This window comes from Adiantum capillus-veneris, chromosome 4 (assembly GCF_014529385.1).
Source record: "Adiantum capillus-veneris isolate H3 chromosome 4, ASM1452938v2, whole genome shotgun sequence".
Classification (NCBI taxonomy): domain Eukaryota; kingdom Viridiplantae; phylum Streptophyta; class Polypodiopsida; order Polypodiales; family Pteridaceae; genus Adiantum; species Adiantum capillus-veneris.
Window position 1 is genome coordinate 154,224,207 of NC_140934.1, and position 20,846 is coordinate 154,245,052.

Genomic DNA, 20,846 nt, shown 5'->3' on the forward strand with positions numbered 1-20,846 from the left:
GGTTCAAGATGTCTGACGGTTTCAGTCAGATTGTTACTAAGAAGCTTGAGAAAAATAACTACCCTACATGGAAGTTCAGAATAACAAATTTCCTAAAAGGAAAAGGTTATTGGGACTATGTAGAAGGAGACAATGAAAAGGAACCAGAGATTCCCGAGGCAAATGCTACAGCAGAACAAAGGAAAGCTTTGAGGGACTGGCAACAAGGCCAGAGCAAAGTGATGTATTGGCTTTCTATGACCATCACAGATGGCATGATGGGCTATCTACAGGATGCTGAAACCCCCGCCATTGCATGGAGAAACTTAGGCAGAGTGTTCGAGGTGAACACCAAGTCCAGGAAGCTTCAACTAAAGTCGGAGCTAAATCAGGTTAAGAGAAACAACCTCTCAATCAATGATTATTCCTTGAAGATCAAGAGTATCATTGAGGCTCTTGGATCTATTAAAGTCTCAGTGGAAGACGATGACATTGTCCGTGCATGCTGGGATGGTCTAGGAGATGAGTATGTACATTTCAGGTCTTCCATGAATACAAGAGACGAAATCCCCGTGTTCCAAGATTTGATTTCTATGCTTATTCTGGAGGAGAAGAACCTTGACACATCTTCTTCTCATGGCAGAAATAATTCTGAATAGGCCTTCTATTCTAACTCCAATAGAGGTAGAGGTACGTAGAGGTCGTGGTCGAGGCCCAAGGGGTTGCAGGGGCCAATTTCTGGAAGGTCAATCAAATCAAAACAATACAGGTGGCAGGGGGAAACCAGTCTCAAGGCAGGGGGAGTCAAAGAGGTCGTGGTGCAGGATCAAGCAGGCAGCAACATACTCCAGATGGCAGAGAATGTTGGACTTGTGGTGAAAGAGGTCACATGTCACGTGACTGTCCAAAGGGAAAAGCAAGTGGAAAGAGAGAACAGGGCAACTATGCATCTACTAGCAGAGATGCAGATGACAACAAAAACGAGCGCATGTTTGTTATGCAGCATGTAATGAATACAATGACTGCAGAGAATTCCACCCAAGATGATGTTTGGTATGTGGATTGAGGTGCCTCTAATCACATGACGTCTCGTGGAGAGTGGTTTAGAGATATGCGCAAACCAGATGTGTCAGGCTATGTGCAGACAGGAGATGACACAGCTCACCCCATTGCTCATGTAGGGGACATACCTCTAAATACGAAGAGTGGGAAATCAAAGTACTTAGCAGATGTACTTCATGTCCCAAACATTACAAAGAATCTTGTTTCTGTTGGACAAATGGTTGAGCAGGGTTTGCAGGTTCGCTTCAATCCGAATGGCTGTTATGTAGAAGATTTCCAGAATGGTTGTAAGCTGATCACAGAGGGAAAATGTGTGGGAAGAATGTTTATGCTGAATGTAGACATGCCTGAGGTAAAAGCTGCATTATTTTCATAGGGCACAAATGTTGTGGCTGATGTTGACATTTGGCACAAACGCATTGGCCATGTCAATGAGCAGAGATTGCGCAGCATGCAATCAAAACAGATTGCAAAAGGTTTGCCCAAATTCAAGGTGGATGGTATGCATAAAGTGTGTGCAGCATGCCAGTTTGGAAAACAGTCAAAGGGCTCATTTCCACATGTACGCAATGTATGTAAAAAGCCACTTCAGGTGGTGCACACAGATGTTTGGGGTCCAACCGATACTGCAAGTATACATGGCTGCAGGTATTATGTCTCTTTCATCGATGACCATACAAGGAAAGTATGGGTCTACTTCATGCGTAACAAAAGTGAAGTGTTTGGTCACTTTCAGGACTTCAAAGTCATGATTGAGAAGGAGAAAATATGCAAATCAAGACATTGAGGTCAGATGGAGGGCGAGAGTACTTCTCCAATGATTTTTTAGATTTTCTGCGAATGCATGGTATACGCAGGCAGTTTACATGCAGATATACTCCACAGCAGAATGGGGTCGCAGAAAGGAAAAACAGGCACATTGCAGAGGTTGCACGTGCATTGATGAATGAGAAGAACATGCCTCATCATTTCTGGGCTGAAGCTGTAAATACAGCTGTGTACATTATGAACAGGACACCTACAGCTGCGGTGCATGATGTAACACCTGAGGAAAAGTTTATAGGTACAAAGCCTAATTTGGCACACTTGAAAGTGTTTGGCTGCATAGCTTACATGCATGTACCAGATGAGTTGCGTAGGAAATTGTATCCTAAAGCAGAGAAATGTATTCTTGTGGGATATTCCCTTGAACAAAAGGGGTACAGGTGCTACAATCCTACTACACGAGAATTACAAGTGAGCAGAGATGTAGTCTTTGATGAGATGAGCAGCTGGTACAATAATGCACATGGCACTATTGGGGCTGATGTAAAAGATGATGTGGTTGTACAAAATGTGAGGTCACAGTCACAGGTTTTGAGTGGACCACAAGAGTCCTCTTCTCGTGGCTCTGTTGAGAAGCCATGGAATGGTAGACTATGTACATAGGTTACTCCACCAGCAGGTACAGGGAATGTATCACGAAAAGGAAAGGAAAAGGTTGATGAACCTCCCCTTATGGTTGATGCATCATCAGGTTTTTCACATGTAAACATGGATTCAGATGGTTCTGAACAAAGTCTTGATGAGGAATTTGGAATTCCGGCTATCAGGACACCTGGTGTAAGGAAAGTACAAGAAGATGCTAGAGGACAAAGGAGTGACCCAGGACCGCGCAGATCTAACAGAGTCAAAAATCCAGTTCAGAAATTGACTTATGATGGGTATCTAGCGCATCACCAAGCCTACATGGCTAAGGTGATACAGGATGTGGAGCCCACATGTTTTGAGGATGCAGTTGGAAATGTGCATTGGGATGATGCAATGAATGAAGAGATGGCTGCATTGGAAGCAAATGACACATGGGAGTTGGTGCCATTGCCAAGTGGCAAGAAAGCTATTGGCTGTAAATGGGTGTATAAAACCAAGCATAAGGCTGATGGTAACATTGAGCATCACAAGGCAAGGCTGGTCGCAAAGGGTTATGCACAGACGTATGGCATAGACTATGAGGAGACCTTTGCTCCAGTGGCAAAGATGACGACTGTGAGAGCTGTCATAGCAGTGGCTACATCTAGAGGATGGATTATGCATCAAATGGATGTAAAGAATGCCTTCTTGAATGGTGAGTTGCAAGAGGAAGTGTATATGGATCAGCCACCTGGTTATGTCGATCCAGGTTACCCAGATTATGTATGCAGGCTTCTCAAAGCTTTGTATGGTTTGAAGCAGGGCTCTAGAGCATGGTATGACAGGATTGCCAAGTATCTTGTCAGTATTGGGTTTAGGAGAGCTCATGCAGATCATTCACTCTATGTACGTGAGAGTGATGTGGGGATTGTGGTCATTACCATATATGTAGATGACCTTATTATTGTGGGTGACAATGCTATGGAGATTGACCATGTGAAGGGTCTTCTCAAACAGGAGTTTGAAATGAAATATTTGGGCGAGTTGCGCTACTTTCTTGGCATTGAGGTGATCAGGACTCTAGAGGGTGTATGGCTGTCACAGAGACAGTATGCTTTGGACATGTTTTCAAAGTATGGTATGGCTGATTGTAAGCCGATTTCTATTCCCTTGCATGTGAATGCAAAGCTGAGTGCAGAGAAGGGTGATGTTGTTGAGGATGTCAACATGTACAGGAAGATGGTGGGTAGTCTAATCTACTTGACTATCACGAGGCCAGACTTGAGCTACACAGTAGGCTTGGAGAGTCAGTTCATGCAGCTTTCAAGGAAGCCACATTTGGATGGAGTACAACGCACACTTAGGTATGTGCAAGGGACTCTTGACTACGCATTGTTCTATGCAGCAGATGCACCATTAGCATTGTATGGGTATTCAGATGCAGATTGGGCAGGTAGCATTGTTGATAGGAGATCTACGAGTGGCTTCATGTTCTCTTTTGGGAGTGCTTCTGTTACTTGGAGCAGCAAAAAGCAGCCTACGGTTGCTTTATCGAGCACAGAGGCCGAGTACAGAGGTGCAGTAGTTGCGGCGTGCGAGGTAGCTTGGCTACGCACATTACTTGAGGACTTGGGAGTGCAGGTGGACCAGCCGATTGTCATTCATTGTGACAACCTCAGCAGCATGCAGTTGGCTAGGAACCCAGTGTTCCATGCTAGGACCAAACACATAGAGGTCCATTACCACTACGTTCGAGAGCGAGTGTTGGCGGGCAACATCGACTTGGTCTACGTCAGCACAGAGGAGCAGATAGAGGATATCTTTACCAAGGCCCTCGGAGCTGAGAAGCTTCGACGTTTCCAGACTATGCTTGGACTCTGCGACATGCAGAGCTCGAGGGGGAGTGTTGAGATGTCGAGCTACACCTTGAGCTAGCATCCACTACGGGTCTTGGCCGCTTACGGCATTTACTCACTGGCACGTCAGGTGATCGACACGGAGGATCTCTGCCAGTGATTCTACAGCTGGACTACACTTATAGTGCCAGCCTAGTACGCTTCTAGCAAGTTCACACTTAGTGACCGCATGTACATATGTGCTACTTTTCAGCTTTAGCACTTAGTCATTTTGTACTCTCTTTTCTGTGAAGAAGAAGAAGAATCTTTCCATCTCTGTGTGCTTTGTGCTTGTCTTGTGTATCTCTCTTGCATCCTCATTCTTTAATTAGTATTCAAATGACGAACCGAAGAAGACTAATTTGAATGGCATCTTGGCCAAGTTCTAGCTTGAGAGTGACAGCACCTTGGCTCAGGCTGACTCACAAGCAAAACATATTTCATAATCTAATTCACAAGGTTTTGCATTATTTCCTTAATAAAACTTAGGAAATAAGATAGATAGAAGATAGATAGAGAGAGAGAGAGATGAGAGAGAGAGAGAGAGAGAGAGAGAGAGAGAGAGAGCATGCTAGGGTGAGGAACATTCTGTAATTTACTACCTTGTATATGTTGTGCCCATGCTCATGTGCATCTTTTGCCTAGCGTATAGCTCATCCTATAAGCATGAAACAACCTATCGTGATGACGCTCACATCGAGAGAGGTAACTGAAATCATATCGGGACCATCCTACTGTGTAAGGGACGAGGAGAACTTAAATATGGCACTTTGTCTATGAAGTAAGGCCTAAATATAGGTTCCTTTTAGTGGTGTGTTGCGATGACAACAACAAAAAGAAAATTATGGAAAACAATTCATAACTAATATTTTCCTTAAGAGAGTGACTGTGTGAGGACGGAAGTGTACTTTATACCACCTGGGTAGCATGCTTTGCATAGAAAAGTGGAAGCCCATGGCTATCGTGACAGTCATAAACGTAAATGTTACTACAACCAAATCATCTTGTGCATGTTGGACCTCTTTGGTCATAACTCGTGGGTAGAAAACCTCTTGGGTTTTCGGCAAGTGAGAAGTTGATTCGGGTAGCATATTGAAAATTAATCGTGTGAGATTTTCCACTTGCGTAGCCAATATTTGGACCCATACAGCTAGCTTGCCAAATCGGGCCTCAAAAGTTTGGCAGTCCTGTCGAGTGACAAACTCCCTTGCATCCGGCAAGTTCCTTTCATCCTCCAGAATATCAAACACGCTCTAAGGAGGACGTGAAGATACTCGCGGAGAGAAAGATAGACTACCTGGGTATGCATCATCCGTCCCTGTTGCCACACGTGGGTAACCCTACGTGAGAGTATCCCGACACGCGGCATCCACAGGTGGAGCTGACTCCAAGTATTCAAAGTCAAACATGTGTTGATCATCAGTTTTCGCACTCATGGTGAAAACGTGGTGTGCGAACAAAAGATAAAACCAAACCTTGGAGTAGAGAAATGCGCGTAGCCGTACCGAACGCAGAAACTCGTAGCAGAGGCCGGTGATTAGCCATGCTAATTACACCTGCGGTCGTAAAGAAGGTGAACTTCAAATCGCCAATGAAATTGAAGGTGTTGAAAAAATTGAGCTTCCCAAACAACTTGCTCGCATCGTATGCAGTCCAGCAAGTTGCAAGTCATCGCCGAATGCAAACTTAATGAACGATCTTGCAAACGCTCGTTGGAAATTTTTTATCCAATTTTTTTGGTTTTTAAACGCTGATTCTCAGCGAGCTCATAGCAGTTTGCGACAATTAACTGGATAATTATGTCTTCAATTGAACCGAACACCGAATTCAAAGCCGGATTGTAAATCCCAAGCAACTGTGAAATCAGCAATTAACTTGCAGGCGAGAATGCACTTGAAAGCACCGATCAATTCATAGTGGCCAACAACTGGGTTTGCATCTTATGCAATCGCCAAATCGATTGAACTTTGTTGACTAATTTGCAAGTTTTCAAAACTGCAAAATCTGGTTTCCAGCAGACTCTGAATACTGAGTTATTCCTGATCAACAAGAGTTTGTGCTCGTTTGCCTTCCACCGGATCAAGAGAACTGAGGGGAAGCTTGACGCCAAAAACAGCGTATGTAGAGGCTCTTGCAATGGCCACTAGGGTTGGCCAAGTGTGGAGGGCCAACCTATGGTTTCTATAAAAAACAAAATTGACGAACTCTGTCTGCAGTCGAAATCAGCTAACTGCGTGATTCAAGAAGACGACAGAGCTCACGATGGATAAAGGATGTGGCACCAGTGCAAGCTCATGGATTTGTTGTTTTTCCATAGCAATCCCAACGAGACTAACCTCATTCAGTTCTGTGCAAGGCAAATTCCCGTTCCCGACTTAGGGTACTTGCACGCGCCAAGCTTCGGCCTTCTTCCTCCCCGACCTTGCTTGGTTGCATGCAACATGGATGAAAGCCAAAAACGTGCTTTACTTTATATTCTTAGCGTAAAGCTCTGATACCAATGTAAGAACTAGGGATGCTAGACCATAGGATCCTCCTCCCAACCCCCCATTATATAGGCGGCGGGCTCCTAGCCCTTGCCCTAGACGAATCCCCTCTTTAAAGTGTCTAGCCCGGCCCCTTGCCGTAGTCCGTGACCACCCTATCCTTAAGTTTGGGCCTTGCCCCTAAGAAACCCTTGTCCTGACAACTCGGAGTTTGGGGTAATTTGAGTTTTTTACCAATGCATAATTAATGAAATTGTGGGTTGCACCGTCATCTACCAATATGTGCACCTTGTGCCCTTGTAGAGATCCGTGCATACGCACTAACTCATGTGGACCGAAGGTCTGTTTCCACTTGGAAGCTGTGATACAGCATTCATGCATCATCTCGGTGTGTGTTACTTTCACCGTAGAGAATCGTGAGGAAGACTCAAGAGGTAGCAGTTGCACCGTGTGCACTGCTTTCTCCTTGCCATGAGCATCAGATTTCCCCCTAGGGCAATCCTTTTTGCAATGGCCGCTTCCCAAGCATTGAAAACATAACTTCTCTTTTTTAGCCTTATCAAAGTCCTCAGCAGAGAGAGGACCACGGAACCCCTTGGGTTTTTTAGCTGCGTCAGAATTGGCTACTATAAATTTACTTTTATTGTGCCTATATTGTGTGCGTATATTACCATGTGTATTGACAGACACGTGATTATTATGTGATTTCTTTTCATTTGGATCATCATGAATGTGTGCTTTCACTATGGCCTCCTCAAGTGTTTTAGGGTCCTGGGTCTTGATGTGCTTCTTAAGCTCGGGCGTTAGAATGCAGATAAACCCTCGCACTTGTTGAAAGGTTTCTATGCCATCCAACTTGATGATAACATCCCGATAGTGAAAGGTATATTCAAGTAATGAAGGGTGTTGGTGCATGAAACATGTTTCCTAAGCCGTCCAATTTCGATCTGCGTCACATTAGGAAGATGATGGGGTGTAGGAGGGCCTCTTTATTTTCCATGAGCTTATGGAGGTGATTAACACTTTGACGAATAGGTGTATGACATCTGTGCAAGAATGGTGGGTGTGTAAGAGATGTGTAAGAGTGGTCAAAGGATGCACTTTCCCGCAAAAAAGGAGGTGGACAACTTTATGATTTTTGGCCTTCCATAACTTCCACATATGATCTCTGATTTGAGCGAAGATCATAGATCTGCAATCTACATGTCAAGCTCTTTCCATACATATGCTACATAATATGGTTTTACACGCTAGATTTTAAATTCCATTTTGGGGGAAAACTTTGAATTCAAATAAACTAGCCATTTTGTCTCTTTGAATTCAAAAGGTGTCCTTTGATTACTTTCTTAATACTAAAGGTTTGACTTCCTTAAACTGCCAAATAAAGAGGCCCTCGTAGATACCATTCTCTTCCTAATGTTTGTGGGCCGAAATTCGTTTTGAAACATAGCCTCAAAGACTACCGAACTCTGTGGAATGATATTCTTCTCTTTGAGAGACATCCACCATTTGTAGGCCTTGTCTTCCAGAGTTAAACTTGTTTGCAGACACTATGAGAGATCGTGGTGTTTACCGCGGGCCATTACCGCAAAACAAGAGAGAGGAATTCAAAATGAGGAGAGAGAATCCTTTTGTGCTCAAGTGGCATTTTACCGCAAGTATTACCGCGTGCATTTCCGGAATATTGCCGCGCACATTACCGCTAAAGCTGGACCCCCTCCCCCTCCCTCTCCCACGGGTTTCCATTTAAATCCAATACAACTCAAAATGTATTTACACACTACAACTCCTACACTCTCCAGAATGCTTGCTCACATCACTTAATCTCTCTTTCACTCTAAAAATTCTATACATAAATCATTGAACTCACAACAAAACCATTACAAATACTATTCATAAGCACATAACGAAACATTTGCAAATTAATCATATACTACACCAAGTGAAAGAATGGAGAGTTTTATTAATTCTCATCTTGTATAAGATCTCTACAAGCACTAGGATCCATATTTAGACCCATAGTATTCAAATCAATAAACAAATTTAGAGATTCTTCCTCCTCTCCATCACCTCCTGTAGAATCATCATCGCTTTCTCCTCTTCCTCCTCCTCAAGATGACTATTTGCAAGGCTAGGCTGACCTTCTTCAACTTCTACTACATCTTCCTCTGCATCTTGTGGTGATGGTATGATGGGATCAATTACTGGCTCAATGTTCGTCTCTGCAAAGATAGATCTACCCCGCGGCGTGACTGGAAGGACATACCAAAGTCTTCTTTGATATATACATGGCACATAAAAGACCTGTACGTCACACACAAAGAATAAGCTGATATACATAACTTAAATTTTTAATTTAAGTTAATTGCACATAGCCTAAATTACCTGCTCGCAACTACTAGGATACACCAAGTTGTCAGTTTTTCCCCGATGGAATTGGGTGGAATCCACCATAATGAGCCCATTTTCATGTCTTTTGACCTCACCCGCAAACCATCGGCACTCAAAGAGGAATTTGTGAAAATATCTGAAATCCACTTTGATTTTCTCTCTATAGTACCACAATATCTGACCTCATCTGTTGTTGTGTCAAAGTCTCCCATCACGCCACAATCATTAGTGGTCCGACGCTCATCTATCTTGCGGGTGCGAAAATGTCGGCCTTCGGACCAAATGGAGTTGAAAATGAGACCCTACAATCACAATGCATAAGAGGTTACATCGCATTTCATTAAGTGATTTGCATACATGCATACATAGCATATACACACTCACCTTGCGCAAGCATCCTCGCGCATACTCTCATTCTTTAGGGCTTATTTGTTCTCCTTGTGCTTTGGCATTGGTCATGGCATTATGGATCCACTCTACTTGAATCAAATCAGGATATTTTGCAAGCTCTTTAGGAAAAGGAGGTGCACGTCTACCTCCATGGGACCTCTTCCACATCTCTATCCCTTTCTCTAGCTGCGCGGGCTTCCAAGTACATATTGGCCCATTTGGTCATGATAGTGGCATTGAGTAAAGAGTAGTTGTTGACTATGGCATGAAACTCTCTATCCATGACCAAGAGTGAGCCTTTTCCACTGGGAATGGTTGAGTGCTTCCTAGGATCCTCTTCTTCACTCCACAGACAAGGCAATGATGGATCCACTGTGATGAGATACTGCGAGACATACACAAATGCTTCTTGCACCACCCAACCTTCTGCCATGCTCTCCTGAAAACATTAAAACCGCATATTTTTATTAGTAACTCCATAGCATATAAATGCTATCTATATTGTATTTATTTTGCATACCTCCGGTTGTGACCTCAATCTAGCAAAATCCTTTAAAGTCTTCAAGAATCTCTCCAAGAAGAACATCCATCTAGAGTGAACCACCCCACAAATGGCAATCTCCTCAATAAGGTGAAGCAATAGATGTATTTGGCTAACAAGGATTGTACGTGGGAATGCATCCTCAATAGCACACACTGCCTCTACTGCTAGCTGATGGGCTACTGGTATGGCTTCTACTTCTATCTCCTTGGAGCTCACAAATCTACAGGGCAAACGTTATATAGTAGATGAAAAAAATTTCCAAAGTTCATGCATGCACAACATGATATAGTACTTGAAAAAAACCCATTACCTCACAATCTCACCCACTTTGAATATTGCAGCCTTCACCTTAGTGTCCCCATAACCACTAATAGTTATGGGAAGTACAAACTACAAACAATAAAACATCTTAGTGAATGTCAACCTATATATAAGGACACATAGACACCACAAACTGTTCTACTCTTAACTGAAGGATTTTATGCCAATCATGGGATTTCAATCCATACAATTGAGTGGAGCCACCCTTTTTGGTTTTTGTGAAAGCACCTTTGAGTGACCGCATATATCCCGTTGGAGTTCTGATGGATGCAATAACTTGCTTTGTCCACTCTTGGTCTACCTTTGACATTATCCACGGTGATTTTGGGAGAATCATCTTTCCTCGCTCCCCCATGCGGGGCGTGGCTGAAGGGGGGAGACGTCTAATGGCTCTTAAATCTTCCCTAGCACCCAATGAATCCTTCTTGCCAATTATGTGATCCCATATAGCTTGCCCAACATTTTTGAATACATGCATAGGGTCCAATAAGTGCTGAATTTTCAATGAATCCCAATAGGGGAGCGACAAGAAGATCGACTACCTCGACATACCCTTTGGCAACCCATTGGGAGGCGGTGAGGTACCATGATGCTCCTCCCAATGTTTCGCCCAATCAGCCATGTTCCAATGGAACGGCTGCACTCCATTGATAGGGGGAGCATATCTACGATGTGAAGGAGGTAGGAAGCGATGGTTTTTGGGATGGATCACCTTCCCAAGAAGAGGAGGTCTCTCTGTCACAAGGGAAGGGCCACAAGTGGGACATGCACTATGTCCAGATGTTGCCAATCCTGCCAAGAGGTAAACAAACGTTACACATGAGATGATAAACCTAAAGCAAAGAGTACAATTAACATGTGCATACTTACCAGATACCTCTCTAAATCCTGGGTAATCATGCATGGTCCACATGAGGATTCACTTGATGACGGCTTTGCGATCTTGTGGTGGCCGTGAAATGTCAATGACATATATGCCTCTCCATAGTTCTTGAAGCTCATCAATAAGAGGCTGCAGATATACATCCATATTTTTTACCTTGTGCTTTCCTGGAATGAGAAGTGATAGTAAAATGTTTCCCTTTTTTGTTGCCTCCCAAGGCGGAATATTGTAGTTTACAACCACCACCGGCCAAGTGCTCCATGAAGTAGAGCGGTGCCCAAATGGATTCACTCCATCACTAGCTAACCCAATCCTCAAGTGACGAGGCTCATCCCTGAACTCTAGCCATGTGTCCTCTATGTGCTTCCACGCTGGTGAGTCAGCTGACACTCTCATAATACCATCTGTGGAGCGATTTTTTGCATGCCAACTCAAAAGCTCGCTCGTACCCTTCGATCTAAACATGTGTTAGATGCGAGGGATGAGTGGAAAATGCCTCAAAACTTTACGTGGAATTCTGTTGCTCTGCATTCCTTCTTTGAACCTAGGCTCCCCGCACGATGGACATGTGCCACAATCGGCATGCTCATTACGAAAGAGCACACAATCGTTCACGCAAGCATGAATGCGATCATAATCCATCCCTAATGCAGTCACCACTTCGCGGGCTTTTCGTCTATTCTCTGACATGTGATTGCCAGCTGGCAGCATCTTTCCTAGCAACCTATCACAAGAAGAAACTACATTAGAAGTTAATTTATGCACTCCACAAGTATCCTTCACAATCTGTATACATACCTCAAAAGTGCGTCGACACTAGCATTGCTCCATCCAAACATCGCCTGAAGGTTAAGGACTTCGAGAGATGCCCTTAAAATGGAGTAAGAGCATCTATCATATAGTGCGGTGTGTGCCGAATCGAGTAGCTCACTCCTCGTTCTTTCGGAAGCTTCTTCGCATGCACACTCTGGTTCATGCTTCTCCTCTCGTGCAAAGAGATCCTCAACCATTCTATGCAAATGGTCGTCTTCTGCATACACGTAAGGAGATGGGATGTGGTCACTCGGATAAGAGGGAGCAGTAGTACTTGGCTGATTTGATGTGCTTCCTCCCTCTCTAATGGATTCCTGGCGCATGCGCTCTTCCACCCTCCTTTCCTCTCCTCCACCAACCACACGCCAATGAGGGGTGACGTCAATAGCCGCTACAATTCGCAGATCATTTGTTTCCATCCGTGCACGCTTGCGAGGATCTTCCCATAGTCCATAATCTTCTACATGGCTCAAGCATATCCGTCGAAGTCGAGCAATGGCGCATTTGCACCGCACGCATGGGCATGGTAATCGCTCGGCCAACCACCGTGATCTATCCGGTTCAGTGGACGGGCCAAAATCATCCCAAGAAACCTACATTAATAAATTACATACACTAATTAAAATCAAATTACCAAAGAATGTTAATAAAATATCAGAAAAAAGTAAAAATTAAACTTTTAGGTAAAAATGTCATTTTCAAAGTACTAGGAATACTTTCATTTTATATATATTTTATAAAAAACATAGTACCAATAGATTTTGAGGATCAATACTAATAATTTCAGAACGTGGCCATCTGTGTATATGGCCTGAATTTGCGCCGCGGTAATAGGTGTGGTAATCAGCGCGGTAATACTCGCGGTAATAGGAGTGGCAAAACAATTTTCAATTTTTTTAATAAATAGGGGCACCCGCGTGTCCCGCGAAGTTCAAAGCCCTAAAATTTGAATTTCATCGTCTTCTCCAAAGAAGCCGAGAGCGCGAACCTCACAACCTTGGGCTCTACCTCCATCTCCACTCTTCTACTCTCCACCATCTCTACTCTTCCACTCTCCTACCCTCTCCCAACAAGCGCTTCAATTCCATGTAAGTGTTGTTGTTATGTTTATTGATTTTTTCACACGCATACACACACATGCATAGTCACACATGCATACACACATGCATACACTCATACACACGCATGCACACACATGCATACACACACACACACTAATTACACACACTAATTAGTGCATGTGTTCTTTACACACACTAATTAGTGTGTGCATTATTCTAATGCACACACTAATTAGTGTAATTAAAGTACACCATAACTTAAATTTGTTAATTAGTGGCTACTTGAAAAATCTAAACATTAATGTACACACTAATTAGTGCATGTGTTCTTTACACACAATAATTAGTGTGTGCATTATTCTAATGCACACACTAATTAATGTAAGTAAAGACACACCAAAACCTAAATTTGTTAATTATTAGTTACTTGCAAAATCTAAACTTGTTAGATTTGTCAAATTTGTTAAATTGATTACTTGCATAACCTAATATGTTAAATTTGGGATTGGCCATGCACACACTAATTAGTGTGTGATTAGTGTGCACGTTGGCCAATGTGATTGGTCAATGCACACATGCACTAATTAGTGTGTGATTAGTGTGTGCATTGGTCAATGGGATTAGCCAATTCACACACTAATTAGTATGTGTTAACACATACTAATTTGTGTGTGATTAGTGTGTGCATTGGCCAATGTGATTGGTCAATGCACACACTAATTAGTTTGTGATTAGTGTGTGCATTGGCCAATGTGATTGGTCAATGCACACACTAATTAGTTTGGGATTAGTGTGTGCATTGGTCAATTGGATTGGCCAATACACACACTATTTAGTGTGTGATTATTGTGTGCACAAGCCAATAGGATTGGTCAATACACACACTAATTAGTATGTATTAACACACACTAATTTGTGTGTGATTCGTGTGTGCATTGCCCAATGTGATTGGTCAATGCACACACTAATTAGTTTGGGATTAGTGTGTGCATTGGCCAATGTGATTGGTCAATGCACACACTAATTAGTTTGGGATTAGTGTGTGCATTGGTCAATTTGATTGGCCAATACACACACTAATTAGTATATGTTAGCACATACTAATTTGTGTGTGATTAGTGTGTGCATTGGCCAATGTGATTGGTCAATGCACACACTAATTAGTTTGGGATTAGTGTGTGCATTGACCAATATGATTGGTCAATGCACACACTAATTAGTTTGGGATTAGTGTGTGCATTGGTCAATTGGATTGGCCAATACACACACTAATTGATATGTGTTAACACACACTAATTTGTGTGTGATTAGTGTGTGCATTGGACAATGTGACTGGTCAATGCACACACTAATTAGTTTGGGATTAGTGTGTGCATTGGTCAATTGGATTGGCCAATACACACACTAATTTGTGTGTGATTAGTGTGTGCATTGGCCAATGTGATTGGTCAATGCACACACTAATTAGTTTGTGATTAGTGTGTGCATTGACCAATCACATTGGCCAATGCACACACTAATTAGTTTGGGATTAGTGTGTGCATTGGTCAATTGGATTGGCCAATACACACACTATTTAGTGTGTGCATTGGCCAATGTGATTCGTCAATGCACACACTAATTAGTATGTGTTAACACACACTAATTTGTGTGTGCATTGGTCAATGTGATTGTTCAATGCACACACTAATTAGTTTGGGATTAGTGTGTGAATTGGTCAATTGGATTGGCCAATACACACACTATTTAGTGTGTGATTAGTGTGTGCATAAGCCAATTGGATTGGCCAATACACACTAAAACACACACTAATTATGTTAAATTAAACAACAATCAACACAAAAACATAAACATACCTCCAGGATTAAGTCGTAGGTGACGTATTAGGCCCCAATGGCCGTCCAAGTGATCGCGCAATCGGTCACACTAATCATAAACACAATAATCTCTTATTAGTCAATACACACACTAATATCTTATTAGCACTCAAAGCTTTGCAAGACTCTTTTATAGGTTGTAGACACACATTGGATTATTTCCACATTAGGTTCTTTCAACATTGGATACTATAGAGAATCCAATGTTTGAAAAAAATCAATGTGTAAATTTTTAATCTTATATTCGAATTTTATACCCTAGTTTAATCTTTGTCGTAATAAATGCAGACCATGTCTTCTTCTTCCACACCACACTTTTGCAGCATTGAGGATTTCATGGCAGACATGATGTCATATCCCGACGCTCTCTCTGCCTATCATTCACAGCCTTCGCCTCAACAGTCATCATCAGGGTTCCGCTGGTTTCGGGACACTCTTGATGGGTCCGCTGCCGTACCTATGATCGATCCAGATGTGGAGAGGGCATTGCGTCTTCGGGCTGAGTGGTTAGGTTCGCAGCAGACCCTTACGCAACGCTATTCACCGGCGCAGGTAGCAGCTTTTGGATTATCAGAGGTCTCTACTCCGACTGGTGGCACTCCATACCTGTAGAGTTTTCCAGCTACTGCTCCAGGTTCAACTTTTCCTTCACAGGATCCAACGCCCCAGGGTCCGACGCCGTTGGGTGCGACACCACAGGGTCCGACGCCACGGGCGTCCACCTATCCATCACTTATCCCACCTTCTGTCCCAGACTCACGTCGGCGCTCTTCTGGCAGTCAGCGTCAGGGCAGCTCGTGCGCTAGCGCCGGTCGATCTCGACGAGGGAGCGGAGCTCGTTGTTGTTTTGGGGGGGGGGGGGTACTACAGATTCTCCTCCACAGTCGCCGCTCCCTGCTCCAGCAGAAGATGAGGACAATGACATGCCTTCACCAGATGCTCGCGGGTTACACTACCAGGTTCATAGAGAAGGTATGGTGGATCTCGGGACAGCGCAGGGCAGGAGATTCCGCACACACGTCAACCAGTTAATCCACTCCACATATATCAATTGTTTTCTCAAATTTGATCAGCAAGATCCCTACAACCTCACATATATAGAGACAATCATGCACATGCGTTTCCCCAACCTGAGGGGCAACAATTCTCAAGGCAATGGTTGCAAGAGCATGTCAAAACATTTATGAAGAACAAAAAATCTAGTGTGAGGAGAGCTGCAAAGAAGACAATGGAGTCTCCAGAGCATAGCTATCGGACAGGAAATGTCCATGATGTGGAGTGGGAGACCGCTATGGGCGAGAAAGAGGACGAAAGGGCAACGGGTGCGAGGATGTATACGCGTCAAGTTGAGGCCAGATCCCATCAGACTCCTACGCATTATGGTTCGGGAGGAAAAACGGCTTGGAAAGACAAATATGTAAGTAAAAATATTAGTTTTATTGTAAAAAATCTAATGTTTTTCAATTAATTAATTGGTTGCTATTTTTTGTCAGTATAACATTACCATGAGTCGCCCGACCAGAGATGTGCAGAGATATAGAGAGAACCATACCGAATATCAAACTTGGTGTTGGTTGTTTGAAAATCAAATGATCTCTCGAGAGGAATTCGAAAATGCGTGCAAAAGTCTGCAACATGTAAGTTTAATCTTATTTAAATAATCAAATTGTTGATTTTATATCAAATATTAAATAACAAAGTGTTAATTGTTTCTTTTTTATGGTTTTGCAGAGTCAAGGAGTTCCACGCGAAATGCCGCCAACTCCCCCATGAGCATCCTTTATTTTGTATGCGCGGGCCCCGTTTGCCCTATCCCACATGACCATAATCTATTTTGTACACGCGGGCTTTTTTTGCCCTTTATGTAAATGCAATACCTATCATTTTTTGGCTCAATACCTCCCCCAATTGTAATTTCACTTATGTAAATGAAATTATCAATATTTTTTTGGTTCAATGTATTGTCCAATTGTGATATTTTGTTGTAATTAATAATAATTTTGTAAAATAACTAAAATAAATAAAAAAATAGATGACCTTTTGGATGGTCCTGCAAAGGACAATCCAAACGGTCATCTGTTTTTTTATAATAAATCCTACCGCGATAACACGCACGCAGTAATGTTTGCGGGTATGTTTGTAGCAAAAAACGCGGTAATAGGGGTGGAAATATATCCGCAAACGTTACCGCGGATGTTACCGCTAGACCACTACCGCAAAATTTTCCGTAATGTTTTCTGCGTATGGGAATTTTTATATTTCAAGTTTGTTTGTTTTTTTGCGGTAATGTGAGCGATAATACCGCGCATATGTTATAGTGAGTGCTCTGGATGCATCCGGAGTACGCCGTAAGGCGTGAATTCCATGCTACTTGCTGAGAAAGATATTCACTACTTTCTTATTGTGATCTCGGTCTTCTCCCTTAAAAGTTGGTGGTTTGGAGTTTTTCAACAACTCATCCACCTCTTTTGGAGTGAGAGTGTGCGAAGAATTTGGAGACGGACCTTGTCCATGATCTGAAGGGCCTTGCCCCTGAGTTGCAGTGTGCTCATGCATGTGTGTGTCAACAGGGCCCTTGGCCTGCTGCTGCATAAATTCTATCACTAACATAGATAATGTAGTGACATTTTCATTTAAAGATGCAAATTTTTCTTCTATTACTGATATGCGTGTTTAAAGTGCACAAAATTCTTGAATATCGAGCAATTCATAAGCGTCATCACCTCCCGTAGCGTAGCGGGCACCCTTCGTGAGAGCATCCGACCGCGAGCCATCATGGACAGGATCAGGCGTTATACGATGCTCAAAATCAAAAGTCATATTGATATCTCAATCTATGGCAACACCGTGCAGTGTAAAAAACAGAAAGAAGAATACCCTGATTCGAAAAACAATCCCGTAGTCGTAGGTTTCACCGCAATTAATAATTAGTTATGCTAATACGTTGATCGTCAAAGCTTTAAGCAACCTGTAAATCCGTCACTTCCATTACACCGCAGATTTAGCAGTAAAGAACTATCTTCCACTTGGCGCATACTTAATTATTTGAATTGTATTATTGTCATGTGATTAGAGTCTCTGTCTCTCTCTCTCTCTCTCTCTCTCTCTCTCTCTCTCTCTCTCTCTCTCTCTCTCTCTCTCTCTCTCTCATAGATGAATCAAGTGTTTCAGCATTCTTACACTCTACCAATATCAATGCAAAATGTTTTCTGTGAAGAATTCCATGTTCCAAAACACTGATAGGGTGGTTGCTCTTTACAACACTAGAACTTTATGTCATCTAGAAGTTTGGTTCTCTCTCTCTCTCTCTCTCTCTCTCTCTCTCTCACACACACACACACACACACAATTTTAAGGCTCAACGCTTTTGTGTGAAGTAATTATTATTACTTTACAAGAAGAAAAATAATCTTCGTTTCAATCTAGAGGCTTGTTAGCTTAAGCGGCACTTCTTTTGGCAATTATCTTGGCATTTACGCATAGACGATCTTAAATATCCAGGAATCTTGCTAGCGTGGGTCTCCATGTTGTGAAAAGAACTATCTATTACATGGCACTTACGGCCATCAGGTTGAGTGCAGGAGTCGAGAGTAAAAATTAAGTGCTGCTCTCCAGTTGGTTTTTTGTACGTGAAACCTTCTTCCGTCATCTTCCCCCGGAATTTTTGCATGGCACGAGCCATTCTCACTTCCTTAATAAGCATATCATACAATCAATCAAAGTGAAATTAGAGACATTGGCATAATATCAGACTAGAATTAGCGAGAGAGAGAGAGAGAGAGAGAGAGAGAGAGGAGAGAGAGAGGAGAGAGAGAGAGAGAGAGAGAGAGCGCTTGAGAGGTAAACCTTGCTTTCTTTGGAAGCAACTTGAACCGAGCTGTTGGAGAGAGAGAGAGAGAGAGAGAGAGAGAGAGAGAGAGCGCTTGAGGGCAAACCTTGGTGTCTTTGGACGTAGCTTCCCGTGCAGGCGTTGATTAGGAAGAGGGGAAGGGAGGGGTTTTACGAAAATGGTTAGGGCCTGATAGTCTCTCTCCCTTAATGCGCACATGTAGCTAAACATATCTCTAAACGAACATGTGCTTGCGCACATGGAGCAACCCCAACAACAATATGACGTCGGCGTCTCACGTTGAATTCCTGCAGCCATTCTATTAAAAACTACTTTTGCTTTGTTGCTTTGACAAAATCTCTCTCTGGCCTTGCACATGCAGTACCCGAACATCTCTCTCTCTCTCTCTCTCTCTCTCTCTCTCTCTCTCAAGTCTTGCAGCCACTTGTAAATCATTGAAGGCTGGGATTCGCGAACTCACAGTCGTTTGTTGCGCAGGTCGACAATGAAGGAGGAGTGCAAATGTTATCTTTTTCTTTTACAAATTATCTGCAAGCGTCGTGAGTCCTCGCAGTATACGGCGACAAATTCTGGTACTGAGTCTGAGCGGGTAGTGTTCAATACCGACGTGGCACTTTTGCAAAGACAGCTGTCGGACAGCTGCAGCCTAAGGCTTGGTCCGAGTTTAGGGGCACAACTAGGTTATGAACGATGTAGTCAAGGTGAAGAGCAGAAAGACGTGCGGAGGACATGCAAGACATTTCTCTTTATATTCAAGTTGCATGAACTTTGACCGTAGGGCCTTGCAGGTGGTGTTGGGATCGACGCACCTCGTGAGAGGGAGCTTTTTCGTCGTGCGCCGGCGTGTCCCTCCTTGCCCCTAGCGCCCCCACATGGCTGTCCTCATGCTGCCCGGCGGTCCACGTTCCCATTTCTAACCTAAACTCCCGCTAACCTAACTTCCCTCCGTGGACGGCACTTGAGGGGACCGAGGCCCCGTTTGGTGAATTGCCCCTCTCCGCGGCCACGCTTCCCGCGGGCCAAAAATGACGACTCGTGGACCCGTCGCTCCCGTAGACAAAACACGACTCCGGGAGCCCCCGAAAGACTTTATGCAAGTGAGAGCCCCGCTTGGCCGTGGCCGGGTCCCCGGGGGTCCCGTGGTCCAAAACGGGCCCGGACGCACCCGCGGGGCCGTTTCGGCATTTTGATCAGTTTTGGAACCGCGGCTCCTTGACGGGACCGACGGTGATTACTTGAGAGGGATTTCTACCTCAAGGCCATGGGGCTTGGATGGTATGCCTGAGCGCCCCGAATTAAAGGACTTATATGGGAGTAGTACTCCACTCTTGGTGAACCGTGCGCATCCTGCCGGGTAGCTAAGAGGGGGCCGGTTGTTCAACCGGAGCCGGGGTGGCAGTCCTCACGTCCATAAAACCATCTACCCTTTCTAGGTTGGAGTTAGGTCAACCCAGTCTTCAGAGGCGCGGAGGGGCCTCCGTCCCTTTTGTAATGAACTTTTTGAATCAATACAAAGCGCCCGTCACGGGATTGTTTCTACAATCTTGTCTCGCGCGTCCCTTTGAAATACTTGCTCAACTTGTTGTGAAGACGGCTAACTTGTGTTCAGGTGAAGGATCGGCGAACGCGCGCGGCCCCTAAGTCCCATTTACGGCCGCTCTCCAGGGTCCCGTAACAGGTGGTGGAGGATTGTTATTTATAGAGTCGAACTCGAAACACATATACTTTTTTTTCTTTTGCTTCTATGTAACATCTATAGAATATAGCACAACATATGCAAATTGACATTTAACATCGCCGGATGTTGAGAAGGATGGATACAGCCTTGTGCATGTGAGAGAGAGAGAGAGAGAGAGAGAGATGTCTTTTCATTTCTTAACACTTAATATGTTTTGCAAGACTTTT